Raw genomic sequence first — 26,237 nt, forward strand, 5'->3', positions numbered from 1 at the left:
AAAAGCGCACTTAGGTACTGGGAGCATGAAAAAACACCTATCCTTAAATCCTCCTTTGTTTTGCCACCTGAAATTGGAATACTATATTTGCTATACCCATTCTTCCTTTGACTTGTAGTCAAAGTGAAAAATTCTTCGACAAAGATTTTAGCATACTTTTTTCTTGAATGAGCGAATGAGCTTATATCTACACCTCAAACATACTTCTGGATCACCTTGTGCCGATTATTATTTGCCTTTCATACAATGTTTTCTTCTCAAAAAATATATTTTTTTTTATAATATCAAAAATAACACTAGAAAATGTGAACACACTTCACCGACAAACCTCCTCCCCCTCCTCCCTCTCCTCCTCATATTCCTCCCTCACTTCTTACCTCTTCAAACCGCACCTTCACCTCACTCTCTTGTTGATGTGCCGCACTCTATAGATTTTCACCTAATTTCTTGACCTGCATTTTGTTCAACTTGATTACCTTCCACAATGTCCTTTAAGAAAAATTATAGCAAAAATTCCCCTCTTAGATAGGACTCTATACAATCTTCAAGTAATATAAATTCACCCCCTTTATCATGAATGAGACCTGCGCATTTCAAAATGCAATCCACTCGCTAAAAATCCACCACAGTTTTGTTCCCCCCTTTGGATAGAAAATACAAAAAAATATCCCCAACACATGAGAATTTGCAAAGATTCAAAATTTTCTGCTCGTAAAACGAAATCCGATGCTTCACGAATCTGATACCAGTCAGTTACCTCGGAAGCGTGGCGATGTCAAATTAACCTCCGTCTGCATTTCGACGAGATTTTTTGTTCCCACATCAACAACAATTCAACACCTTAAAATACTTCTGTCGTGTCTGAAGATTTTGAAATAAAAATCCATAAAGATTTTGTACTTTAATTACAGCCGCCGCCGGTTCTGATATTTTTTGACAAAAACACAAAATTCAAACCCCCACCCACCCCTCGGGATACGAAAAAAAAAAAACCATCCAAACCCTTGTTTTTGGTGCAATAATCAGCCGAGTCGATACACGTACGTCTCCGGTTTATATAGATTTTGAAAGCCTTTAATACTTCTTTAGATCATTTTCTAAGTGGGTGCAATGTGAGATTAGATGTGAATCGTCCTTTAAGCCTTCAATTTCAGGCCAAACAAAAAGAAAGAGAATACAAATAGTGCAAAGTTGTTTTATATATTTTTTGAAAATTTGTATGTGTTTTTTTTGTTTTAATTCTGTTTTGTTTAAATAAGAAAATGCATTTCCGTTTAAAGGATAACGATTTTAGCCATGGCCCATGTAACACGGTGCAAAAGTGTTAAATGTATGCAGCAGTGCATATACTGCATAGTGTCTCCTCTCTGCATTTCAATTTTTTAAATCCCCAAGGGGATTCATGTGTGTGAAATCCTTTTAGAAAAATCACATCTAGATAAAAGGCTAAAAATGAAATAAATTCAAAAAGAAGAAAATTCAACAAAAATAAAGGATAAGCGTGTGAATTCCATTAGCTTCGCGTCCTCGTCTTCGTCCTTGCCGTCATCGTCACCATCATCATCATCGTTGTCGTTATCATCGTCCTCGTCATCATCGTCGTTTTCGTTGACGGATTTCGGTTGTCGGTTTTCAGTTGTCGTTCTCGTCATCGTCATCGTCCTCGTTCATCACTTCACAATTTTTATTTTATTTTTGTGAGTGTGCATCCAGAAGTGCAACGAAAATGTAAAAAATAAAATTTTAAAGAAAAATAAAGGATATAAGTAAAATTCTAGGATAAGATACATAAGAAAAAGATATATAAAAATATACTTTGGTGTTTTGCATATTATATACCATATGCATAAGAGGCAGAGGGAATAAATTACTAAAGTGGTACTACACACTCAACTCAACTTTGAAGACGTCTAAAGCTGACAGCAGAAGAAGCAGCAACACAAACAACAAAAACAAACATCAGCTCAGCAACACCATCATCAGACCCAGAGTATACTTCAGCTTTAGCTTAAGCTGATGCTCCTTGGTCCTTGCTCCTGCTCCTGAATTTTGATCCTGATCCTGATTCTGTTTCTGAGTCTCTTTGCTTCGTTCTGTAACTCTGACTCTTCACAAGTTCAGGTGAATATTTGATTTGAATTGAATTGGCCGTTTGTGGCAGAGATTTTACCTCGTTTTCATGGCTTTTCTTGTAGTACAACAAAAACTTAGGACAGGAGTTAAATTTTCCTGAATCCTGAAGTATATGTGGGCGGGATGGGATACTCTTAGCAAAAACCTATTGTATATAACCTATAACCCTGTGTTATAGGTTTGTATCCTTATACGAACACGAATTTATGCTGATTATACGGGTGAGCTGGAAGATGTAGATGAGGGGGATAGTCGGGGGCTAAGGGTGTACATTTATATATATTCCTTGTGTTTGGGGGATTACGCAATTTCCCAGCGGATTTATGTGTTGTGTACAACGGAATTGGGTTGCCTGCTGGGAATTTGTTGGGATTAGAAGCAGAGTTAAGTTAAACGTTTCGAATAGAAGGTATATTATAGGTAGGTAGGTAGGTTTTATGTAGCTACAAGTCTACAAAATGCGAGTTGTATACATATATAGTATAGAGAAAGGACGATTCGGGACTGGGCTCCATTGTTTATTGAGGCGTATCACGTGTATAAGTGGAATTTTAAGGATGTTGTATAAACCTATTGTTGTTACATGCGGTCTTTGGGTGATATATACGAATAGGTACATGCGGACAGAGCTATAAGAATAAGGATAACTTCAAACTTTACGTTAACGACTATAAGACCGACGACGACGACTATAAAATATGTGAATATATTTTGTTGACAACAACTTTTTCAAGAGTTATGAAGGCAATATTTGAATGACTTTTGTCTTGTCAAAGATATGATAATGATGTTTTCTGGCTATAGTGAAAAAGGATTAAAAGGTTATTCGGCTGCGGTTTGAAGTAGGTTCATAAATTAAATGGAATTTCATAGTCTGCAGGGATTAAAATTTAAATATGATATAACTATACAAGTTCTGCTTGCAAACCTATGTTTGTGAATATTAAGTTTGTCTTTAGAGTGAGTTAAATCGATATATTTTTCAAGATATAAAATTATTAATTTTCTTTTGGAAAACTTCAGACGTCACTCAATCAAAAAAGTTATGAGGACTTTTCGTTTTTGCAATCGAAACATAATTCACTTCAATTATGTTTGACTTATGTGGACCATAGTTAGACCACATCTTTTTGAAAATTTAACTGTCTAAAAGACAAACATTTCTCCAGGCTTTTTTAATTTTTTTTTGCAATGATATTTATGTGGCCTACCAAGTAATTGATTTAAAAATGTTTACTTGATGAAAGATGGTAACAATAACAAAAATGTTTATGAGTCTTATGAATTTAAGTTTTTTTAAACTGTTTTTTTTTTTTTTTTTTAAATCTATTAGTTTTAAAAAACAAAAATCAATGCTCAGAATATTTATTACTGGATCACTTACAATTTCGGACACAGTCTTCTATAAATTTTGAAAATACAATAAATCATTAGTAAGCATATTGTGGCTCTTTAATTTTCAAAAACAAATGATGAATTCTTTGTGATTTTAAAAATGTCTTAATAATAATAACAAATAAAAATTAAATTTAAAACCATTTAGAAGAATTTTTTAAATTTTAAATCATAACGATTAAATTTGTGCACTATTTGTATCTTAAAAATTATTCGTTTAAAGTGCTTCCGTTAGTATTATTTATTAAGAAAATTAACTATGTTTATCTTCTAGATATTAAATTAAATTGACGAGATTTAGATTTAAAAATAAAAATTAAATGATTTGTCAATATTAAAAATTGACTGATTTTGTTACACAATTCTTAAATTTCTCACATTCCTGTCTTCCGATTTTTCTAAAAGCTTTATAACAATATTTTGTGTCAAATAATTAAATATGAAAAAAAAATATATTTTTTTGGTCTCATAGTTTTTTGTTGTTTTTGTAGGTTCTCGTGTTTAAAAAAAATTCCAGATTTAGTAAAGTATGTTAACATATGATAAATATATATGATTTCAATATTAATTTTTGTTTGGAAGGTATTTAATCGAAATCACATTTTTACCATTTTAAGAAACCATTTTTGAAGGTTTTTATTTCTTATAAAATTCCCATTGATTTTTCTAAGAACAAGAAAATTTTGAGTTCAATGAAATAATTTTCAATTAAACATATTCATAATATGTTCTGCAAAAATAGTTTTTTTTACTAGATTTGTTAAGATTTGTATTTTCTAAGAAAAACTAAATTCCAAAAACGTGTATTTTATATTGCTTTTTGTCAGATAAAATTAGTTTAAAAGCACCATTTTAAATTGTTGCCAAGGTATTTTATATTTATTAGTTTTAACAATTTTAGTAGTGTCTTCTTTTTTTGAAAAAATTGTAAGGTATTTCGATTTTTTTCAAAATTGTAAGTTGTTTTTTGAAGAATAAAATTATTTTGGAGGTTATGCCATTCGTTCTTTAAATATTCGAGATGACAACATTTTTGTTCAATATTTTTTTTTTAGGGAACTTTCAATTTAACAAATCGTACCGATCAAAATATCTTCTTATTAGAAGATAAAAATAAATATAGATCTTCATAATTTTTCAATTGATTGTTCTGCAAACCAGTAAATATTTCAGGACAAACAATTTTGAACAAGAAGAAATTTAATTTAAAAAAAAATCAGAAAGAATTGTTTTAAAATTTTATTTCCGTTCAATATTAAACACTTCATTCTATTCTATTCTTTTTGAATTTAAATTTATATGAGTTTTATGAAAAATACATCAATGAAGAACCTTAAAATAAATTATTTAATGTTTTAATTAAAAACAATTATATAGAACTGAGAGTATTTTTTAAGAAATTATATTACATTAAAAAGTTCAAATCTTCTGAACAGTAATTTGAAACTGTTTTTAAATCATTCATTCCATATATTCTTAACAACAAATTGTTAACATACTATAATTGTTAAACAAATTTGAAATTAATTTTTATTTGTTCACATAAATATTATTGAATGGTGAGAATTTCGTAAAAATAATCCTAAGAAATCAAACAAAACAAAAATGATAAGAAATGGACGCAATAAATTGTGTGATTTTAATTTATTAACAAATGTGATTTTAAAATGAAACAACATTTTAATTAATTGTAAATTCATAATAAATTCTTCCACGATTTTAAGATCACAATTTCGAACTATTTAAATTACTACTCAATAAAATTGAAAATTTGTACCTCAGTTTTACAACCTTAAACAAGAAATAGTTTTTTTTTAATGATTCATATGGAAACTGAACGATTTTGAGGAGAGCCTTTTAAGATTGATAGAAATGTTAGAAATAATATTTACGAACAGAAATGAAATTACAAAATTATAGTTACATCTAGTACCTGCGGCATGATTGTTAGTGCGGTGGGTTCGCTCCGTGAACTTTTTTTTTCACGGGTACAAATACTCCAAGAGTAATTCTTCTCATGAAAAGTGCTTTCTTAAATTAGCCGTTCGGATTCGGCTTAAAATTGTAAGTCCACTCTATCCCTGACAAAATTACTCGTACACAGGAATGGTTGAGTGTCGTAAGTCACTAGGCCCTAGTTCTCAACGGACTGTTGCGCCACCTAATTTTAAATTTAAAAAACCATTTCTTATCAGTTATTTGTTGTTTTTGAAAGTATTATAAACAAAAAGTAAACAACAATATTTTAAATGGGATAAAATTAGTTTGGTTTCAGGATCTTTTCTTTTTAGTCGAAAATCAATTTTTAATAGTTTTAAAAACAATAATTAACTTCCCATAGGAAGTTATTGTAATGGGTCCGATTTGTCAAATTGAACATTTTGACATTTCTCGACGTTTCAAGGTCCCTAGTGTCGCAAATAAAAGATTTTTAGAAAGATGTCTGTGCGTGGGTGTGTACGTTCGTTCGTACGTCCGTACGTTCGCGTCGTTTTTTTCGTTGTCCATAGCTAAAGAACTAAATGAGATATAGACTTCAAATAAATATTATTAAACAGATAAAAAGGAAGAAAGAGGCTCTCTAGGAAATTGCGTGGGTGGTTTTTTACCATAGCAGTTTAAAAAAAGTTAATAATTTTGGTTAACCCTAGATATCTTACCATCCAAAAATGCTAGAGACTTGAATTAAATTTTATGTAATATATTATAACGTGATACCAAACCAATATATTTAAAAAATCAATAAACGGTTTTTTATAAATTAACAAACTAAAACAAAATTTGTCACCTCGTAAATTTTACGAATACAAAATAATTTTATCTCCAAAACAATTTTGTTCTACGAAAAATAAAGTTTTTAACATCTGGTAAATTTTGAAAAAAATCGAATTGACAGTTTTTTTCATAAAAAATAAAAATCTAAATAAAACATTACTCAAAGTTGGTAACAATTTAATTTCGGTTCAAATATCTTTTCAAAAATTTGATATTATGGTTTTTAACTAATTTTAACTTATAAGCAATATTGTTTTCAACATTCAGTAAAATTATAACCTAAACAAAAAAATTAATAAAAGTTGGTAAAAATTGATTTTCGACTCGAAAATCTTTTGAAGACTTTCAAGATATTTGCTTTAATCTTCTTTTATCTTTTATCGAATGCCGAAAATCTCGAAAATAAAAAAAAATTATCTAGAACTCAAAAATCTCGAATCCACAAAAAACCAGAATTAAAAAAAATCTCGAAATTTGTATTTTTAACAGTTAAAAGACAATAAAACACAAATACATCAGTTTACCCAATATTTTATTTTCTGAACAAGAAAAAAAATTTTTGCAAACAATAAGAAAGGTGCATGTGTAGCAATTTGCAATTGTATGATTGATAATTTTACTTGTCAACTTTAATTTTGTTAAGGAGAAGTAAGTTATCCAGAATGTATGTTTGAATTTTTGCATTCGAGATTTTTTTTTTGGATTTTGGCATTTCGAGATTTTATTTTCTATATTTTTGTTTTCTCGATTTTTCCATTCTAGATTTTTGTTTTCGAGATTTTCATATTCGAGGTTTTTACTTTCTAGATAATTAATTTCTAGATATCGTGGTAGACCCTGTATAAACATTTAAGAAATAGTCCGTTTTTTTTATAAAAAAAAAACAAACTCTACAAAAATAGTACCAAATTTGGTAAAAATTGACGTTCGGTTCTTGTTATTTCTCAAATTAATTTTATTCAATCAGTTTGTAAAAATTTAAGAAATTCTACTAAAATTAAAAAAAAAATGTTTTGACTAAAAATCTATTTAACAAAACTAGATTTTTAAACTTAACTGTTTCTTGATATGAAAACTAATGATGGTAATTTTAAAATTTTTAAGAATAATTCAATTGACAATTTTTTTAAACCCAACAAAAATACCTACATACTTTTAAACAAGACAAATAGACAGACGGGATGAGAAGTTATCAGTGTGGGTAGCAGCCCCGCCTCTTTTTGAAATAATAGTTTGAAGTCAATAATTTAATCTTTTAATATCAATTTTTGCCAATTACGTGTAGGATTTCTTAAAGACTCTTATTTTTTATAAAAAGAAACTCTTTATTGGATTTCAAAAATGTTATTTCTTGATGTATAAATTGCTTTGGAATCTTTTGCTGTTCGAAATATATTCGAATTTGTACCAATTTGGTATCTTGTCATGTGCAACATACAATTTTATTGAAGTCAGTAGCGTTATTGGTTCAAGGGATATTTAGGGTCAACCCATTTAAAAAACAAATAATTGATTTTGCTCTGCGAACCAGTAAAAAGCTCAGAAATTATCAATCAAATAAAAGCTCAAAAATAAGTGTTTTAGTTTTTAATTTAGAATAATAAAAAATTTAGAATTGCAAGCGTTTTTTTTGATAATGTGGCAGTAAAATGTTCAAAATCTTTATAGAAATAATTTGAATATGGTTATTGGAATCATTAATTTTTTTTTTACATTGGTTAATATTAAATACAAATATAATGTATAATAAAATACAAGATCTGATGAAATAAAAACTAGAAAAAATGGAAAATCAATTGGTCAAATTAACCATGACACTCTTAAAAAATGAAAAGATTTTAATTTATTTACAAATAAGACTTTTTAAATTAACATTCAAATTCATTGTAAATTCATATTAATTTTTTTTTTACAATTTTCAAACTTCTACTGATTTGAAACTTTGTACCTAGTTCTGAAAGATTTTGCAAGAAATATAATTTTTTCAACGATTCACTTGAAAATTAAACCATTTTGAGGAGAGCCTTTTACGATTTTCTGAAACATTAGAAAAATAATTGTGAACAAAAATAAAATTTCAAAGTTAAAAACGGACGTTTTTTTTCCTGTTCCTAATTTACAGAATAAAAAGATATGTAAAAACTTAATACCGGCTTCAGACGGTTTGAGACATATTTTTATCAGAGTCTTACAATTTTTGTATTGCTTTAATGTCTTCGAAATAAACAATTTATTAAATTTTATCAACATTATAAAAGTTTTATTCTACAGCAAATTTTGTTCTTGTTTATAAATAACTTGAACAAAAAATTGATATCATTTCAGCCCAAAGTTTTTTAAATATATTTAAAAACTATGCAGAATTATAATATATATTCTATTCCAAATTAATTTCAATATATTCAATACAAGCTGTGCCTCGCAGCGTTACTCGTATGATTTATTTTAGAACAAATTTGATTAGCACAGAAAAGGTTTTAATGAGCCAACTTTATAAGATGGGCATGATGTAGAAACTTTTAAAGGGAACAATTGTATCACACAGTATTTTAGAAAAAAACTTGAACAATTTTGAAATATTATTCATGACCGTGTTGTTTTTATCAATAAGTTTGTTATCGAACACTGAAAGAAATTTTAAAATCGGACCAGCAGTTCCTGATATTAGGGCGTTCAAACAAAAAAAAAAAACAAACAAGCAATCTCTTTCCATTTGTATTATTAGAATAAATTAACAAAATCAAATAAATTGTTTTCGAATTCAACATTTATTTCAATTTATTTGGATCCAAAAATTAGGAGGGCCATTTGTTATTTTGGTCAAATACTTTGTATTGTTCAAAAAGTAATAAAAGTTGTTTTCAACTCATAAAATTTCGAAAAGAATTTTCAAACTAAATTTGAACAAATAACTTTAACGTTCGATTTCCCTTGATTATTTCTTTTAATTTAAAATCTTCCTCTTCGATGTTTTTTTTTTAATCTGGAAAATGATTGATTATTTCAATGGCTACATATTTAGCAAAAAATTGGCCACTTTCAGACCAAGCACAAGGTCTTGACGAAAGGACTCCAGTACAAAAATTACTGTTCTAAGAACGACATTTTTCTCATTTTTGTGTACCTTCTGAAATTATTAGGATAATTCTACTTACTCTATTGTTTTCGGGGCTCGTCTTGAGTTTTTGTATGTGGCTAACCCAGGAAGCAACAATCCTTTGGTAAGCATATAAATAACATGCAAAAAACTCTACAATACTTTCATCGAGTTTTAAGTTGAAGAGCATAATTGGCATTAACGACCACAACTTCAAAAATGGTACCCAACCCGATAAGTATGCGACTTTTAAAGTTTTCTCATTTGTTCATTCCGCTGTTTTTGTTTATAAATACATATTTTTTTGTTCTTTCAAATGAAAAACAAAAACATCAAAATGTGATTCCTTTCAGATCCTTCTTCCTTATACTCTTATTCTACTTGTTCCTCGTCTACTCTTTTTTAGAGTCATATCGTGTTGTTTTTAAGCTAGTGGGGAGTGTAGGTACACTTTAAAAAGACGATTAAGTACGAAATGATGAGAAAATTACTCATAAAAAGTTTTTATTTCTTACTGTTGTTGTTGTTTTTTTTGTGTTTTTGTTTTGTCGGTAGAAGTATACCAAAACAAAACACAAGAAACTCCTCAACAAACTCACCTACCTCTCCGCTAACGCAATTTTCTACCATCATCGCATCTCACTGAAACTGAGGAGTCCTGTGAGAGACGAAGGAGTCTTCCTGAGACGGCTTGATGTTCTTCTCGTGATTCCAAAGAAATTAAAGAAGAAAATATACGACTACTGTATAAAGGATCCACAGAAGCATCAGCAAAGCTACAGAACTCCTTGATGCACATTTCATTCTCTCCCTCTCTTTCTTTTTATGCAAGGAAAGTTTATCGTTAACATTAATTAGTATCCTCGTCCTCATCCAGAAAACGGAACTTCTTCTAGTTGTATAGTTGAGATGATGGGAACTGTGAACAGCATAACAAGGACACAAAAAAGAACCCCAAGCCCTCTCATCAAATCCAAACTCGCTTCTTCATTTCAACAAGGACCAAAAAAACAACAAAAACAATAACAAAAAAGAAATAACATAGTTTCTTTTTAATGGGAAAATAATTATGCCGTTTTAATAAATCTAACGATGGAAAGGATTGAATAAAAAGGACGAAAAAATAAGTTCCTACGTTTTCACACGAAAGTATGTTGCACAAGAATTTATAACGTGCCAATTTAATTAATTCAAAAATGTCACACAAAAAATAACTATACACGACTACGAAATGTGACCAAAACCGAAACCGAAAGACCGGGTCCTCCCGTCCGCCGCCGTACCGCCACCGACCGCTCTGACAGTGTTCGATGGCCGTGGGTGTATATATTGAAACTAGGAAATCCATGTGGACCATCATGATGGAGGTGAAGCCACATATGTGCCATATACGCCGGGTTGGGTAGGGTACCCGTTGCTGCCATCATCAGTGTCGAAGTCGATTCGATCGAATCGTTAACTCTGAAACCAATACGAGATTTAAGCACACACCTGTGCCTTTTCTGTATGCCTACAATCTACGTACATACGAGTATATGTATGTATGAAAAAAAAGAAGAATTTATTTATTGATTTTCCCTCCTCCCCTAATACTTTCCACTTCATTGGGCCGCCACGAACACCCACCGCACCGCCACCCATCAGAAAAAACAGCAAAAAAAGCACACAAAATGAGGCAAAAATTTAAATATTAATCTTTGAGGAAGTGTGTTCGATGGGAAATTTAGTGAGGCGTAACTGTATCCAGTGAATAGAGGCGGTATATTTTGTGTATGCTCGTATCTTGCCTCGCTCCTATTGATTTTTATGAATTTTCCTTTTCCTCTTTTTTGTTAAAGGTTCGAAGGGGGTTTTAGTTGTGAAAGAAAAAGTCACACCAGTAGGCTCTTTATCTTTTGTGTCAAGATAGAAGATACACCTACATACGTATAAAAATGGGGAAGCTGATAGCAGTCGAAAATTGAAGGGAATTGAAAGGACGAAATGAACAAAATCGATTTTGCAAAAATAATGTAGGTAGGTTAGGTATTTATACATACATACATAAGTACGTTTATATGAAAGTATAAAAGTCGAGTAAGGGTACTTTCTCTCACATCACACAAAATATTGTCCTAATTTGTGAAGTAGTGAACTTTTTTGTTTTTGTTTTTATCTTATAAACATTTTTTTATTATTTTTTGTTTTTTTTGAAGTGTCGTATGACAGGAGTCTAAAGGAAAATCCTACTTGGGACATTATTACTTGAGAGCAGGCGAATTGTGCCAAAAGCTATACACTACCTATCTATAGAGACAGTCAGGGAGGCACCGAATCACCTACCCTACATATTCTGTATACCTCCTCCCCTGATAAACTCTCAGATACGAGGTGTGGTATTATTGAAGATACCTACCAACCTACATACCCTTAAAAAAAATGAAAATGTAAGTCAAGTTTGTGTGTCGTCGTCGTCGTAGTTGTCGTTCGTTGTCGTGAAAGTAATTTTTAAGGACATTTAAGTTAACGGTAGGTTCATTATATTTGAAATTGCTGTAAGGCTCTATATATGTGTATAGAAAGAGTGTTTGTGCGTTAAGGAAGTATTTGTATGTGTTTTTGTTTTTTTTTTGTGTTCCTTGATGATATTGAAAAAGTTATATCTCTTTAAACGCTTTTAGGGATGTTGCTTACGTTTGCTTGAGTAATTTTAATTACAAATGAAGGAATTTTCTTATGCACGCTATATTGAACATCAGCAAAGTGGTACTGGCACTGGTACTGGTATTTTTATACCTCTCTACCAACCTTATACTTATGTACTTATATAATGGAAGAAAATTATGATATCATTAGACAGGCGGAAGCGGCTTTCATGTTTTGTCTTTATAAGAACATTGACACGTGGGACCTTTTTAATTGACATAAAGAAAAGGGTGTGTTTTTTTTTCGAATGTGTATGGAATGTGGATGTACCTTTAAGATGGTTAAACAATTACAAATTGTTTTTTATTATCACAGACAATATAAGGAAAATTTTATATAGGTATATGGGATAATTTTGGTTATGTATGTTAGTTTAATTTGTTAAGAAAAGGGTGTCCTTAATTTAATACAAATTTTGAAATTAAAAATAAAATATAGTTTAAGTTTGGTTTTTAAGATATTTACATTTTTTAATTAGATTTTGTAATAGACGAGAAAGGATTTTGTATGGAGTTTTACATGAGATGCAATTCAACATAGTTTTTTGTTATTTTGAAAAAAATTGTGTTTGATGTTTTTAATAACTAAAAATAAATGTTTGGACATAGTTTTCGAACTTTGTCGATTTTTTTTAATGTTTGAAATAATGTTTTACTCTTAGCTGGTTAGATCTTTATTTTTTCTCCCCATAGGAAGATATTGTAATCTGTCCAATTCATCGAACTGAACATTTGAACATTTATCGTCATTTAAAGGTCCCTTGAGTCTAGTTTTCTGTTTCGCCTATAGCTTAAGAACTAAAGATATCGACTTCAAATAAATTTTGTTATGCAGATAATAAGCAGAAAAACGCAAAAAGGACTTTAAAAAAATTGAGTTGATGTTTATTTTTTGGCATCAAATCAAATCAAATGGGGTGGCGCAACAGTCCGTTGTGAACCAGGGCCTAGTGACTTACAACTCTCAACCATTCCTGTGTGCGAGTACTGTTGTCAGGAATGGAAGGGACCTACAAATTAAGGCCGAATCCGAACGGCTAGTTTGAGAAAGCACTTTTTCATGACAAGAATTACTCTTGAAGGAATTGTCAATTCCTCGCAAGAGGCAGTACCCGCGAAAATTATTTTTTTAAATTATGGTGGCACAGGCAGGGATTGAACCCAAGACCTCTTGCATGACAGTCCAACGCACTAACCATCATGCTACGGGTACTATTATTTTTTGGCATAGCAGTTTGAAAAAAGGTGAACATTTTGATTAACCAAAAAGTTCTCACGAACCAAATATATTTAACAATTTTACATTATATTATATTATATTGTGGTGTGATACCAAAAAAGTGTATTTTTGGAAAACAATCCAATAAACTGTTTTTTTTTTTTTATAAATAAACAAGGTGACAAATAAAAATAATTATTACCTCGAATATTTTACGAATAAAAACTAATTTTATCTCTAAATACTTGTTTGCAATGAAAAAAAACCTTTATACATCTAGTAACATTTATATAAAAAATAAAAACCAACAAAAAATATTACCAAAAGTTAGTAAAAATTGATTTTCGACTTAAATATCTTTTCAAGAAATTGAAATTATGGCTACAAACTACATTTTTTTGATAAAAATCGAATCGACAGTCCTTTTACAAAAAATAAAAATCCTAAAAAAAAATACTACAGATTCGTAAAATATTAATTTAGATAAAATTGAAAATATTGACGAATTTTAACTCTCAGAAAATGTTTTTTTCGACATTCAGTTATTTTTGTATACAAATCCAGCCTTTTTTTCATAAAAAAATAAAACCTTAAAAAAATAGTACGCAAAATTGGTAAACATTGATGCTCTGTTCTAGATATCTCGTGGATAATAGAAAATATTGACTTCAAATTAATTTCATTGAATCAATTTGTATTTTTTTATATAAGAAATAAATACGTTTAAGAAATGATGCTAAAATTGGTAAAAATTGTTTTTCGACTAAAAATCTCGTTCACAAAAATAGATTTTGAAATTAAACTTTTTCATCATATGCAAAAATTATTGGTAATTTTAATTGAGAGATGGGATGGGAAGTAATCAGTGTGGGTTGCATTTAATTTTTTTTTAGTTTTTGTAACATATTTTGGAACACCTTTTATATAGTGAAGAGCTTAACTGCTCTTCGTATTTTGATAATTTCTTTTTGTTGCCAGTTAAAAAACGCTTTTCGAAAAACTTGAAACAGTATAAAACTAATTTCTTTTCTGAATTACAATAAAATTAAGATTTAAATACGTCAGAATTTTTGATTGAATGCTTCAGTTTTTTTATATCCTTAAAAAAAAGAATCTGATTTGGGTCTGATATTTCAAAACCCTTCTTGTTTTATATTATTATTTAAAATCTCTTTGTTTTTAAAAATTATTCTGTTCTATAAATAGTTTTTTGGAATACTGGATAAATTGTCGTGAGGAGAATATATTCAACAATATTGTAGCCCTGCTTGACGATAAAAAAAGAAGGATCTTAAGTCCTCCCGAATATATAATTTTGTAGTTTTTAATTGAATGTGAACATTTGTTTAGCAATGACTTTAAAAATAGTTTAAAAGTTAAATAGCATTAAAAAAAGTTAAAACTTACATGAGTTTTGAACAATCAGCTTTTCTTCTGTTGAAAACTATTATACAAAAAATTCGATTTCTTACACAAAAAACACAGTTGTTTTGCATATGCCTCCAGATGAGAAAACTGACAAGGATAGTCAAATTAAACAAACTTGTCTAAGTCTTCTAGGTCTAGATGTATATACACAATTAAATTTTGAGAAATCACAAGAATCCATTATTAAAATTAAAGTTAAGGTTTTTAGAATTCTGCACCACAGTTGAAAGGTTACAGAATGGTTATTCACCGAGTTCAATCTTCTAACCAGCGGCAGAAAAATAAGACAATTTTTGAGTTCAAATCCATGATTCTTGAGAGCAATTCGACCAATTAAATTTAAATTAAAGGATCGAAATAAAATATATATAAGATTTCTTATATTTTTTACCATTCTTAACGAGGTCACAAATAACAACAAGCGATGAAATTTCATTTATCAAAATAACCCTTGAAAAAGAAGTAGTGTGCTTTTTTGATGCAAACGTAACAAAAAAAAACAATTCGAATGTTTTTAGGAGTCCATCTATGAGTCACATTAAGGAAACAGTTTACTCAAATGCTAATTTTTTAGTTTAAACAAAGAAGAAAATTTGCTTTCAAGTGAATTTTCGAGCTAAACTATTTAGAGTTGATCATAGTTTTACGTTTACTCGTGTAGCTAAATTTTTTTTTTTTAAGAAAACTTATCTTCAATTCTTTATTTGTAGATTTGAAACGAAGGACAGAAAACTATAACTTTTTCAAATAAACAGGTGTTGGGTAATCGAACAATTTGAACAATAAATGAACAACTTCTGTCGAATGTACAAGACGTAGCTTCAAATGGTAGAAGCTATTAGAAACAAGTTATAAGAGAAAAAGGTTCCAAAGTTTTTAAATTTCGATAAATATTGAACAACTTAACATTATTAATCTCTTAAATGTATTTTACATTTAAAAAACTTCTTTATTACTTTTTCTCTCTTTATAAAGTTTGAATTTTAAAATATACTCATATAAGTTTCTTTTCATTCTAATCAGTCTTGATTTGAAAATAGAGCATTGAATTTCAATGATATTTAGTAAACGTGTAGTTTAGTTTATGTTTTCCTGCAAAAACTATCTATCTGCACTCTATCAATTTTAACTTTTTTGCTGCTTTAAAATTTTGCAAATATAAATTTTATGGAAATAATTAAAACTATAATTGGCAGGCTTCTTTTAAACCATGCTTGTAAATGTCTTATGTTAAAACCACTTGCACTTTATATTTGGAAAAAACAAACAAAATATTTAAAAACTTACTTTTAAAATATTTTTCTTTAAAGAAAATGTATATTTATAAAATCCTAAGGAAATGAAAAATTCAGAATTGCGTACCTGGAGTGACTACATGGAGTTTTTTATAATTTAAATTAATTATTGGAAATGAGACAAAAGTCAAAATCATAGACTTTTAAGCGTATTAACTTAGCTGTTTAAGACTTTGAGCTTAAATGAATTGGTTGCATAATTTCAGAATACCATAAATGCCAAAATTAGAATTGCGTTTTGAAAAAAATTATAAAATAAAGTGCACGACTGGGTCACACGAAATTTCTTCTGAATTCAAAGTCTTTTGCATTAATATTTTATGTTTTAAAATTTTAAAAATGTACCTCAAAAATAAGCTTCTCTTCAAAAAATTAAATAATGCTATTTACGTGTTTAAAAAAAAAACATGATTTATTATTTTTTTTTTGAAAATCGTTAGATGGGCTTTTCTTAAATAAATTTTGTATGCTTATGTACAATTTTTCAATTTGATCTTAAAAATATTTTTGGTATGCAGTTGTGTAGCACTTATATATTTATATATTTAAATATACGTTTTACATTGGAATTTCGTGTAATATAGTTTCTTTATGTTGCAAGTAACATACGAAAGTATTTAACTAATGTAAACCTAATTATTTTAAGTTTAGTATAAATGATTTTCTGAAAACCAGAAAATACTGAATCTGATCGAAAGATGCTAGGATGATATGGAAAAATATCCTTTTTTGTTTTACTAGTGATTATTTGTCTCAGTCTTTTGGTCTGAAATTACCAATTTAAATTCCTGTTTTTTTCCTACCTCACAAGAAAGTTAATTTTTGTTTTTGTTTCAAAAGTACATAACTTTTTCTACATAGTGAATTAACATTGGTTTAACTTTTAGCTGTGGTATTAGGTATTTAAAAAGATTCTTATTATAGGACTTTGTACGTACGTATTTCAACTTTGCCTAGAATGGTACTGATTTAAAATGTTAGCTTATTAATCAATTCGTTTTTGTTGTAAATCTTTAGTCTCAATGATGTGAATTTTTTAACTTGAAATAGTTAAATTCTATTCATGCCTCCAAAAAATTTTTCTTTTTACCTTTAAACTGAAATATTTCTAAGATCCGAATATCTAACAAAATATTTCTTAATCAATGTTTACATAAAAAAAAGCAATCCTTTTTTTTAAATACTGTTTCATTTAAGTGATTTTAAAAATTCATCACATTCTGAAGTATACGGTTAGGTATAACTTCCAAATTAAAATTAGTTTCATTAAAAACGGTTTTAAGAATTTTGATTACAACTTCTGCAAATTGTGAATATTGAAGAAAAAAATAATTTTGAGTGAAAAAGTTTTGGGCAAAAAAATTTCTTCTTTTAAGATTTTAAATTCAGAAGATTTTTAACAAAGTTGAAAAAATATAATATAATCACACACAAAATGTTTTCAATAATGGTTTATGGCTTTTTGTTGATATTGTGTTCTAAACTGAAAACAAATATAATCACAGATCACAAGTATTTAAACAGTAAAATATTATTCTCAAAAAAAGAACAAACAACTTGTATTGTAACAAGAAAAGTATAATTTTCCACGAAAGCAATTTACGTGAAATTTATGTATGTAGTATGGCTTAAAAAGTAATTTTACTTTCTTTGTAAAAATAATCTCTAACCATCATCGATTTTATTGCAAAACTAACATTTTCAGTCGTTGGAAACTTTTGTCATTATTCTAAAAATCACATGTGAAGCTTACATGCTTTACGATTTTAATGACAATTTATGTTTTGGTCTGTCTACTTTAGAAGTTTTCCTTATTAAGATATTGTGTCGATTAAAGTTCCTATGCCTAAATTTAATGCTTAATCCGTTTTAAAAAACTAACAAATACAAAAAAACAAAAAAATATAAAATATATTGTAAATTCCAAAAATAGCTGAAATCAAATCTTTATACACAAAAAGTTATCTTAACTTTGATTTATACAAAAAATTTCTTGTTTTTAAATTAAGGCATTTTACATAAAAGTGAAGAAATTGTACACATATTTTTTAATAATAAATAAATAATACATTTTGAAAAACAAACTAAAAAAAACAACAAATGTAACATCTGCAATTTTGTCTAAAGACAGTCGAAATGGTTAGGGTTTGTTTTCGAGGACATATTTTGGATTTTTAAAATGAATTCCAGATGAGTCAAATGTTGTGTGTTTATAAATTACGTATATTATTTTTGATATTTTCAGCTGATATTATTATTTGACTTAAAACCACTTGAAAATACATTAGCTTCATTCAACATTTTATTTTTCAATGATGTTAAGGTTGTGAAAAGTTTAGTTAAGGTCTAAATATAAACAAAAACAATTTTCATCCCTAGAGCTTTTTTATTTTGAATTAATCACTATGGCGTAAACTTACTTTTTTAATTTCATTTATTTCCTAACCATTCTTTCGTTAATTGGTTTGATGTGTGCGCCATAGTGGTTTAATAAAATATTATAACAAAAAAATACTTTTCAAACGTTAAACCACGTACACACAATCCCCCTCCCCCTTCCGCTTCCTTACCGTTTTCTCTCTCATTTTAAACCATTTCATTTTTAAAATCGATTTATTTCAATTCATAAACTAAAGTTAGGTGGAAAATTCATTATGAATATAAAATATGTTCAATATTTCAAACTGAAAATTCAATATTACAAAATTCAATCATAAAAATGTGTGTTAAAATTTGAGAGTGTGTTTGAATCTACTAATAACAATTATGAAGGTGCCTTATGTGAATCAAAGTTGTAACCTTTTTCACAAAAGTGGCAAAACTATATTTAATTATTTTTTATAATTTAGAAGTACGGAAAATCCATATCCCATCCAAAGTTCGCCAAAACGGTTTTGTATCATTAAAGTAAAGCACCAAGCTCTTAAAATTTAAAAGTTTTGCAGATTTTTTTGTACGAATTCACCTTCTGTCGTTTTATTTAATATTGTGCTAACTTTATTCCATTGATTTTTATTCTCATATAAAAGAACGAACAAAAATGTAATAAAAACATGAGAATAAATTGACCACTTAAATATTTCTGGAAAGAAAACTTTTGTTTGCTGCTCCATAAAAGCTTTTATGAAAATCGCATACAACGTGTCCCATTTGCCCCCAAAAAACAAGCATTAAAACCAAACCATTATTCATAAAATAATGTTTCATGCAATTTAGTTTTCTTCGTGTAGTTTCTTTTAATAATTGACAGGTTTAGAAGAACCTTCAACACACTTTAACCCACCTTTCTGTCACTTTCCTATATAGCCTCAAATATACGAGTGGTATGTACCTTGTCATATCCCTTAACGTTTTTCTAAGTGAGATTTTGTAAATGTACACATTTGAAAATACCCATAATCCCCATCTTATATATTTTCCTATAACCCGAAAAGGCGGGTTTTGATGGCGCAGAGTTGACGTTGGTGTCGAAATAAAGTTGTAGTCCTCTTCGTCGTTGTTGTTGTCGTTCTCGTTGTTGTGGGTCGTAAAAGACGACACAACGATGACGATGTCAGTGGCAGTAACTATCAACTTAAGCAGCTCATTGCCCCCGCCAGACTCACAAATCTGATTAAAACTGCTCATTTGAGGAAAACAAGCGGGTTGTATCTTTTTTTTATTTTTAAGAGCGGACTTGTTGTGCCTATAGAAAGCTACCACCCGTAACCGTAACGCGAAAAATCTATTTAAGAATGCGTAGGAAGAAAAAAAGAAACATAGAAAATCATTTGAAAAATTAAAAATAAACCTTCCGACACAAAAAAGATACAATTTTCATTGTAAGAGGAACGGGGGATGGTACTGAAGGGTGAATTCGAGTGAAGCTCTGCAAGTGATAGAAGTGCGCTCCTTATCGCCCATGACGGCGGTGGTGCGCGGTGGCAGCGATGGGGTTGCTATTTCATATTATGTCACTTCCAGTTTTCTTTTTTTGCACACTGACGACCGACACGGGGCTTAGAAGGCTCCATAAGGCTATAAGATACTTTTTGCTGGAATAATTGAATATTCACTCGTGAAACACGCTTCAACGACAACAAGCGAGTAGTGCTGCATACGAAGGATGATGTGGTATGTATGTTGAAATGTTGCTGCCATAGACCATCGTTTCCCAAGTTCGGAATCAAATTTCAAAATCGACTTAGAAACATTTCTGTTTTCTGCTTTTAAGTGAGGATAATATTCTAAAAAAAGTTAAAGGCAAAATAAGAGACAGCTAGTTTTTGAAAAAAAAACTTTGTTAAATAGGTAAAAGAGGGTGGACAGTTGACAGTTCGTATACAGGTATGGAGCATTGAGTGTTTGAAAGACAGAAACCTTGAGTTCCGGATTAGTCTTGTGAAATTGAATGTCTTGTGTATGTAATTCCCATCTTAAGTTTCCCTTCACATATGCTTAATAGAAATATTGAACGTAGAATGGTTGGTATATGGCTTGCGACTTTTCTTGAGTTTTAAAAATGTGATTGGTTTATTTTGAAATCTTTTTCAATATTCTTAAAAGAAGAGTTCTTGGAATTTTGTTTTCGTCAACGTCTTGTACAAAGAAAGGGTTGAGGAAAGGATTTAAATGGATTAGAAAGTTCATTGAATTTGCTTAGGCCTGAAAGTTCTAGCCATTGAACTTGGAAAACTTTGTTTGCATGGAAAACTGACAAAGAAAAGAAAACTGATACATTTTTTAGTTTCAATCAGGGGAAATGAAAAGTTTATTTTTTTGAAAACGTATACATTTTTGAGTGTTTTAAACTATATCTATGTACATTAAAAAAGTGTTAACGTTTTATACATAGTTTAAAAACTATTTAACATATTATTGGTTCTGGCCTCATGTTTAATAACTTATACAATATATTAAGAGATTTGTTTAAATTTTAATGGAAAAGAGTTAATTTTATTTTTACGAATTAGGCTTTCAAGTATTTTTTTTGGTCTAGTATTTTTAGCATCTTAAATCTTTATGTTAGGTCCTTTTTGTTAACTTTCTTTTATTAGCATTTTTTCGTTTATTTTTAATTTTTAATAGTATTTTAACTTAGCTGTTCAAACTACTTACTGAAATAGGTAAGGAAGTTCAATTTTAGACCGGTATTAGAAATCGGATCGGAACAAAGCCTCAAACAAATCAAAGGACTTTAATGATTAAAATCTGGTTTAAATCATAAAATATGTACATTTTTGAAAACTCATTTGTTTGGATTTTAAAAACCTGCATTAGAAAAAGAGTTTCTTTTTTTAAATTAAATATCCCTTTTCTTGAAAATGTACAAAATCTTTTAGAAAATATTTAGCATACTTCAATTATTTTTTCTAAAATTTAAATATTTAAAAACTTGAAAGCAATAGATTCATTGTTTAAACTTTAATCAATATACCATATTTTTTCAAAAAAGTTAAAAATACAAACTTTGATAACTAATTGATTAATAGTGAAATTTTAAATTATTAATTTTTTCTTAATAATACATGTTTCTTAATAAAGCATAATCAAATAATTTAATTATAGCTATCATTTGTTGTTTGTTCAAACTAATAACTCAAAGGTATGCAATTTTAATTTTAATAATAAGGCTTCCCATAGAAAGTTATTGTATCGGTCCAATATGTCAAATAAAATATTATGACATTTCTCGAGGTTTCAAGAATGTATATCAAAGATTTTTAGAGAGAAGTGTGTGTGTGCGTGTACGTGAACCTCCATATGTTCGGGAATCTTTTTTTGTCCTCTATATGTTAAGAACCCAAAATATCTTACTAACCATAAGCACAAGTAACTTCAATTAAATTTGTAATCGTCTAATGTGACGTCATACCAAACGAGTTGAATTTTGAATAAAGAAGCTACTCAAATAAATAACGAACAAAAATGATTTTACCTCCAAACTAATTGGAAGGAACAAATAATTGCGGTTTCGACATCAAGTTAAATTTTGGGAAAATCATACTGACAGTTTTCTTTACAAAAAATAAAAACCGAACAAAAAGTAAACAATACAAAAACTTAGTAAAAAATGAATTTCGATTCAAATATCCTTCCAAAAATTAAAAATATTGGCTTCAAACTAATCTCATTTTATTATTTACTCGACGTTAATTAAATTTGTATTAAAATACAGCAGTCAGATTTTTGAAATTAAAACCTAAAAAAAATTTTTATAAGGTTCTCAGTAACAAAACTTTTAAAATCAAAGTATTTTACCATACAAAAAATATTGTAAGTAATTTTTAGTTAATCTTTTAGAAAAATTCAACTGAAAACTTTTGTACCAAAATACGAAAAGCTAAAAACAACTACAAACTGATAAGGAATGGTTTTAGACTCAAGTATTATGAGAACAAAGAAAGGTATTGACTTAAATTTTTATTTTGTTTTATTGAATATATAAAACGTATGCAGTTATAATTAAATGAATAAAGTTGATAATGTTAAATTTCTTTACAATCATAAATCTGATTATATAAGTTATATGACCTCTTCTTCAATTAAAATACATAATTACTCTCCTGACTTACAGTCTTGACAATGATCTCATCTTGAAAAATTCATAAAATTCAAGACATTCATCAACCGCTCAATGTGGTTCTATATAAGATTCTGGTTTTAACTTCTCATTCCATCGTGAAGTGTATGAAAGGTTTAATAAAAATCTAAATCTCTATAAGCCTGTAACCAAAAACCAATTATCTAACCTCTTTTCGTTTAGATACTCTTATATTTTCTATACTAGTATATACCTTCTTGTAGGTATTATAAATATAAATATAAATTTCAACTGTATAATATTGCCATAAAATACCACCACTTAACACTCTCTTCCTGAAAGGAAAATAGCTATAAATTTCAATTACAATTAAAACATCCATTTCAGGAGTGTGCTTCTCATCCAGGAAGTGTACTAAAAAATAAATATAACTATAGGTAGAAACAGAAACATATTCTTGCAACTGTAAAACGTATAAATTGTATATAAATTTTGTATCTATTGGAGAGGAGATACTATTCCGACCGAAGAGTGTAAGCCACCATAGCGACCGACATTGCAATACTTTCGTAGTAAGCTCTAAGTTGAATGTTTTATATAATATACGAGTATAGATCAATGTGCCAACGAAATCTGTCCACTCCAACACCCCGCCACGCCATGCCACTACACCACACCACACCATACCACACCACGCCACGCCACGCCACGCCATACCACACTACATCGAGCCACACTGGGATTTCAATTAAATTTCGTAATTCCATCAAATTGAATTACCAGTATTTATACCTTTTGTACCGTATGCCTGAAGCCTGATGGTATAGCGCTTAAAGCCCTGCACAGTTTATACAACTTGGATATAACCAGATATAGTATGGATACAGTTAGTTCTGCAATCTTAACATTTTATTTGCCATAGTGATAGAGTCAACCGAAAACCTCCCATCATCCTCGCATCTCGACCTAATTTCACCTCTTTACCCTTTTTGCTTATGTTCTTGTACTTCTTTGGCCCTTTTAAAAACTCAACCCCTCCCCTCTCCTCTCCTACCCCCTGACATATCTTGCATCTGTACTCGTATATCCTGCCTGCACCTTCCATTCTGCATGATGGTGGGCTCTTGTGTATTTTATGTACCGGGAAAGCTTCTATAAATCTACCCTGGTTAAATCTCTTCTTCCCGAGTAGATCTACTACAGTTACTATAAATAAAACGGGAATGTCTCTTCTTTAAATGTAAAGTATTTGTCTCTCTCGAAGAAGGAGAACACAATTAATTCTTACTTCCAACTTTCACGGGAGGTTTCATTTAAAAAAAAAAGTTAAAAATATAAAAAACTTAAGTAAAATGGGCTAAGGACTAAGGAGACTCTGACTGACACAGAGCCGAGTCGAGTCAAGTCGAGTAAAGTCACAGATGCCTGCTTTGCTGCTGCTGCTCCACAAACATGGGATGTTAACAGAAGCTTTATTGTCTTAAGGCTATTGTTCCGTTCTTGTTTTTACTTTGTTTTCTGTTTTTTTCCTACAAAAAGGAATTTCTCTACTTTACTTGATGTAATTTTTTTAGTGTAAAATTTTAAATTACAGTAAATTGTTTACAAAATAAAAAATAAAAGGACTTTTGTGGAAATTTGGACGTTCACGTCCGTTGCTCATCGTCCGTCGTCGTCGTTGTCTTCGTAGTTCTTTTGATTCTATTGAGCTGATCCTGCAGATTTATCAAAAAGTTACACTAATTAAGTTTTTTCTTTAATGTAGGAGGATTGATTTTTTTTTCGTGTTTTGTTACTTCTTTGTTTTCAAAGGACAATGGTATAATAATGGAAGAACCTTAGCCTGCTTTTTTCGAAATGAGAACGGAAAAGTAATTTAGGTTAAGTTAAATGCTAAGAAAGACGTTTATGGGCCATATGAGAAACAAGAGGTTCAATTTAATTTAATTAAACCATAACTTAATTTGATGAGTTTATAAAAATGTCTCTAATGTAGTTGAACTGAGCTAGACATCCGCCCAGATTGTTGCACACATTTTTGTATACAAACGAATCTAGATATACAAGTGTGTTACAAAAATTGTATTTGTTTTAAAAAATACGATGCAAAAATCAATTAGGTTATGAGAACTTCATACTTTCGAGAAACTTAAAATAGTGGTAGTATTTAACTCTTGCAAGATGGCGTTAATAGTTGTCATTGATGTCGAATATTTTTTTTTTAAATAAAGATCTAAGTCTGTTTTCTCGTGTTAAATGCAATATTCCCACAGAATGATGACTTTTAAGCCAAAGGAGAACATTTAAACAAACTTTAAAAAAAAAATGTAAGAACCAATGTTTCACATTTTTGAAAAATAATAGTTTTTAGTGTCTAAAGTTATTTTGGGAGGATCTTAGGAGTCGATATTTGTTTAAGCTTCGAAAAAAATCAAATAATATCATTTTAAAGTTTTTTTAACCTTATTAGAAATAATTAAAAATATGACTTAAGCAGAAGTACTTAAAAGAACTAACTAATCTGGAAGTTATATTTTTTTTTTTGTTACCATGAAAAGCGATTTGTAATTTTTTTGATTAATGGAAAAGAAAAAATTATAACTTGAGCTATTGTAAGTTCAAACTAATTAATAAATTAATATTTAAACAATTTGAGTTGTTAAAATATGAGAAAACTCGTATAATTTATAATGCTTAAATATTTTTGAAAATACGTAAATGCAAATATTTTAAAAACAAACTTCAGAATGTTTACGTCTGACTTGTATAACAACAAAATACAATTGATTGATCTTCTTTGTTGGGTTATAAATTACCTGTCAGAAGATTCAAATGTGATATCCATAAAATAAACGCTGGTGTGCCACAGGGCTCCGTTTTGTCTCCGACTCTCTTCTTTATTTTTATAATAGATTTTTTGTCGGAAAATTCTAACCTATTCCATTTGTTCGCTGATGACAGCTTTTTATATTCGTTTGTAGATTCTTATTCTTTTTTTCGGATGTGGACAATTTAAGGGAGAATATGATAAGCTCATTAAATTCTGATCTTGACAGCATTGTCCAAATGGAAAAAAATCGTGTAAAATGTAATGTTTCTCAATGCTGTCTATTGTCACAAAAGCGTCACTCTCCCCTTATGCCACTATCCATGGGTGGTACTTGCATCGACTGGACAGCTTTCAGTTCTAGGTCGAGTAATCCCTTATAAAACATCGTCAAAAATGCTGCAATACGTTTAGGTTTTTTTAAATGATTCAATAAATTTTGTACTCCTTCTGATCTGGCAATAATTTACAAAGCTTTTATTCGTCCAAAACACGAGTATAAATCTCATATTTGGGTTGGTGCCCTAATTATGTACTTAAGTCTTCTGAATAGAATAAAAACGAGCTCTAAAAATAATAGGAGATTGTTCTTACCGGCGCAAGGTCTCTTGCCTTTCATTCTTCTATCGTTATTTTTATAAACAATGTTCAAGTGAAAAAGCAAGTTGCATTCCTCTCCTTAAACAATCCAACCGTAATTACCGTACTGCTAGGAATGCACATCAGTTTACCGTCTAGCCGAATTTTGGACGTACTGTTAAGTACAGATATTCTTTATTTAGCTGCACTACACAAATGTGGAATGTTTTACCTAGCTCAATATTTCCTCCTCATTATAATTTGCAGATATTCAAAACCAAT

General features: G+C 29.3%; 1 protein-coding gene across 2 annotated transcripts in view; it reads left to right on the forward strand.

The window, feature by feature from the left end:
• Positions 1 to 731: 731 nt before the first annotated feature.
• LOC129949433 (uncharacterized) overlaps positions 732 to 26,237 on the forward strand; it is a 146,659-nt gene continuing 121,153 nt past the window's right edge. For both annotated transcript variants that reach the window (XM_056060889.1, XM_056060890.1), the window contains exon 1: positions 732 to 2,121. The gene's annotated coding sequence lies outside the window, so the exon portion shown is untranslated. The remainder of the gene's footprint in view (positions 2,122 to 26,237) is intronic.

Source organism: Eupeodes corollae, chromosome 3 (genome assembly GCF_945859685.1).
Source record: "Eupeodes corollae chromosome 3, idEupCoro1.1, whole genome shotgun sequence".
NCBI classification, from domain to species: Eukaryota; Metazoa; Arthropoda; class Insecta; order Diptera; family Syrphidae; genus Eupeodes; species Eupeodes corollae.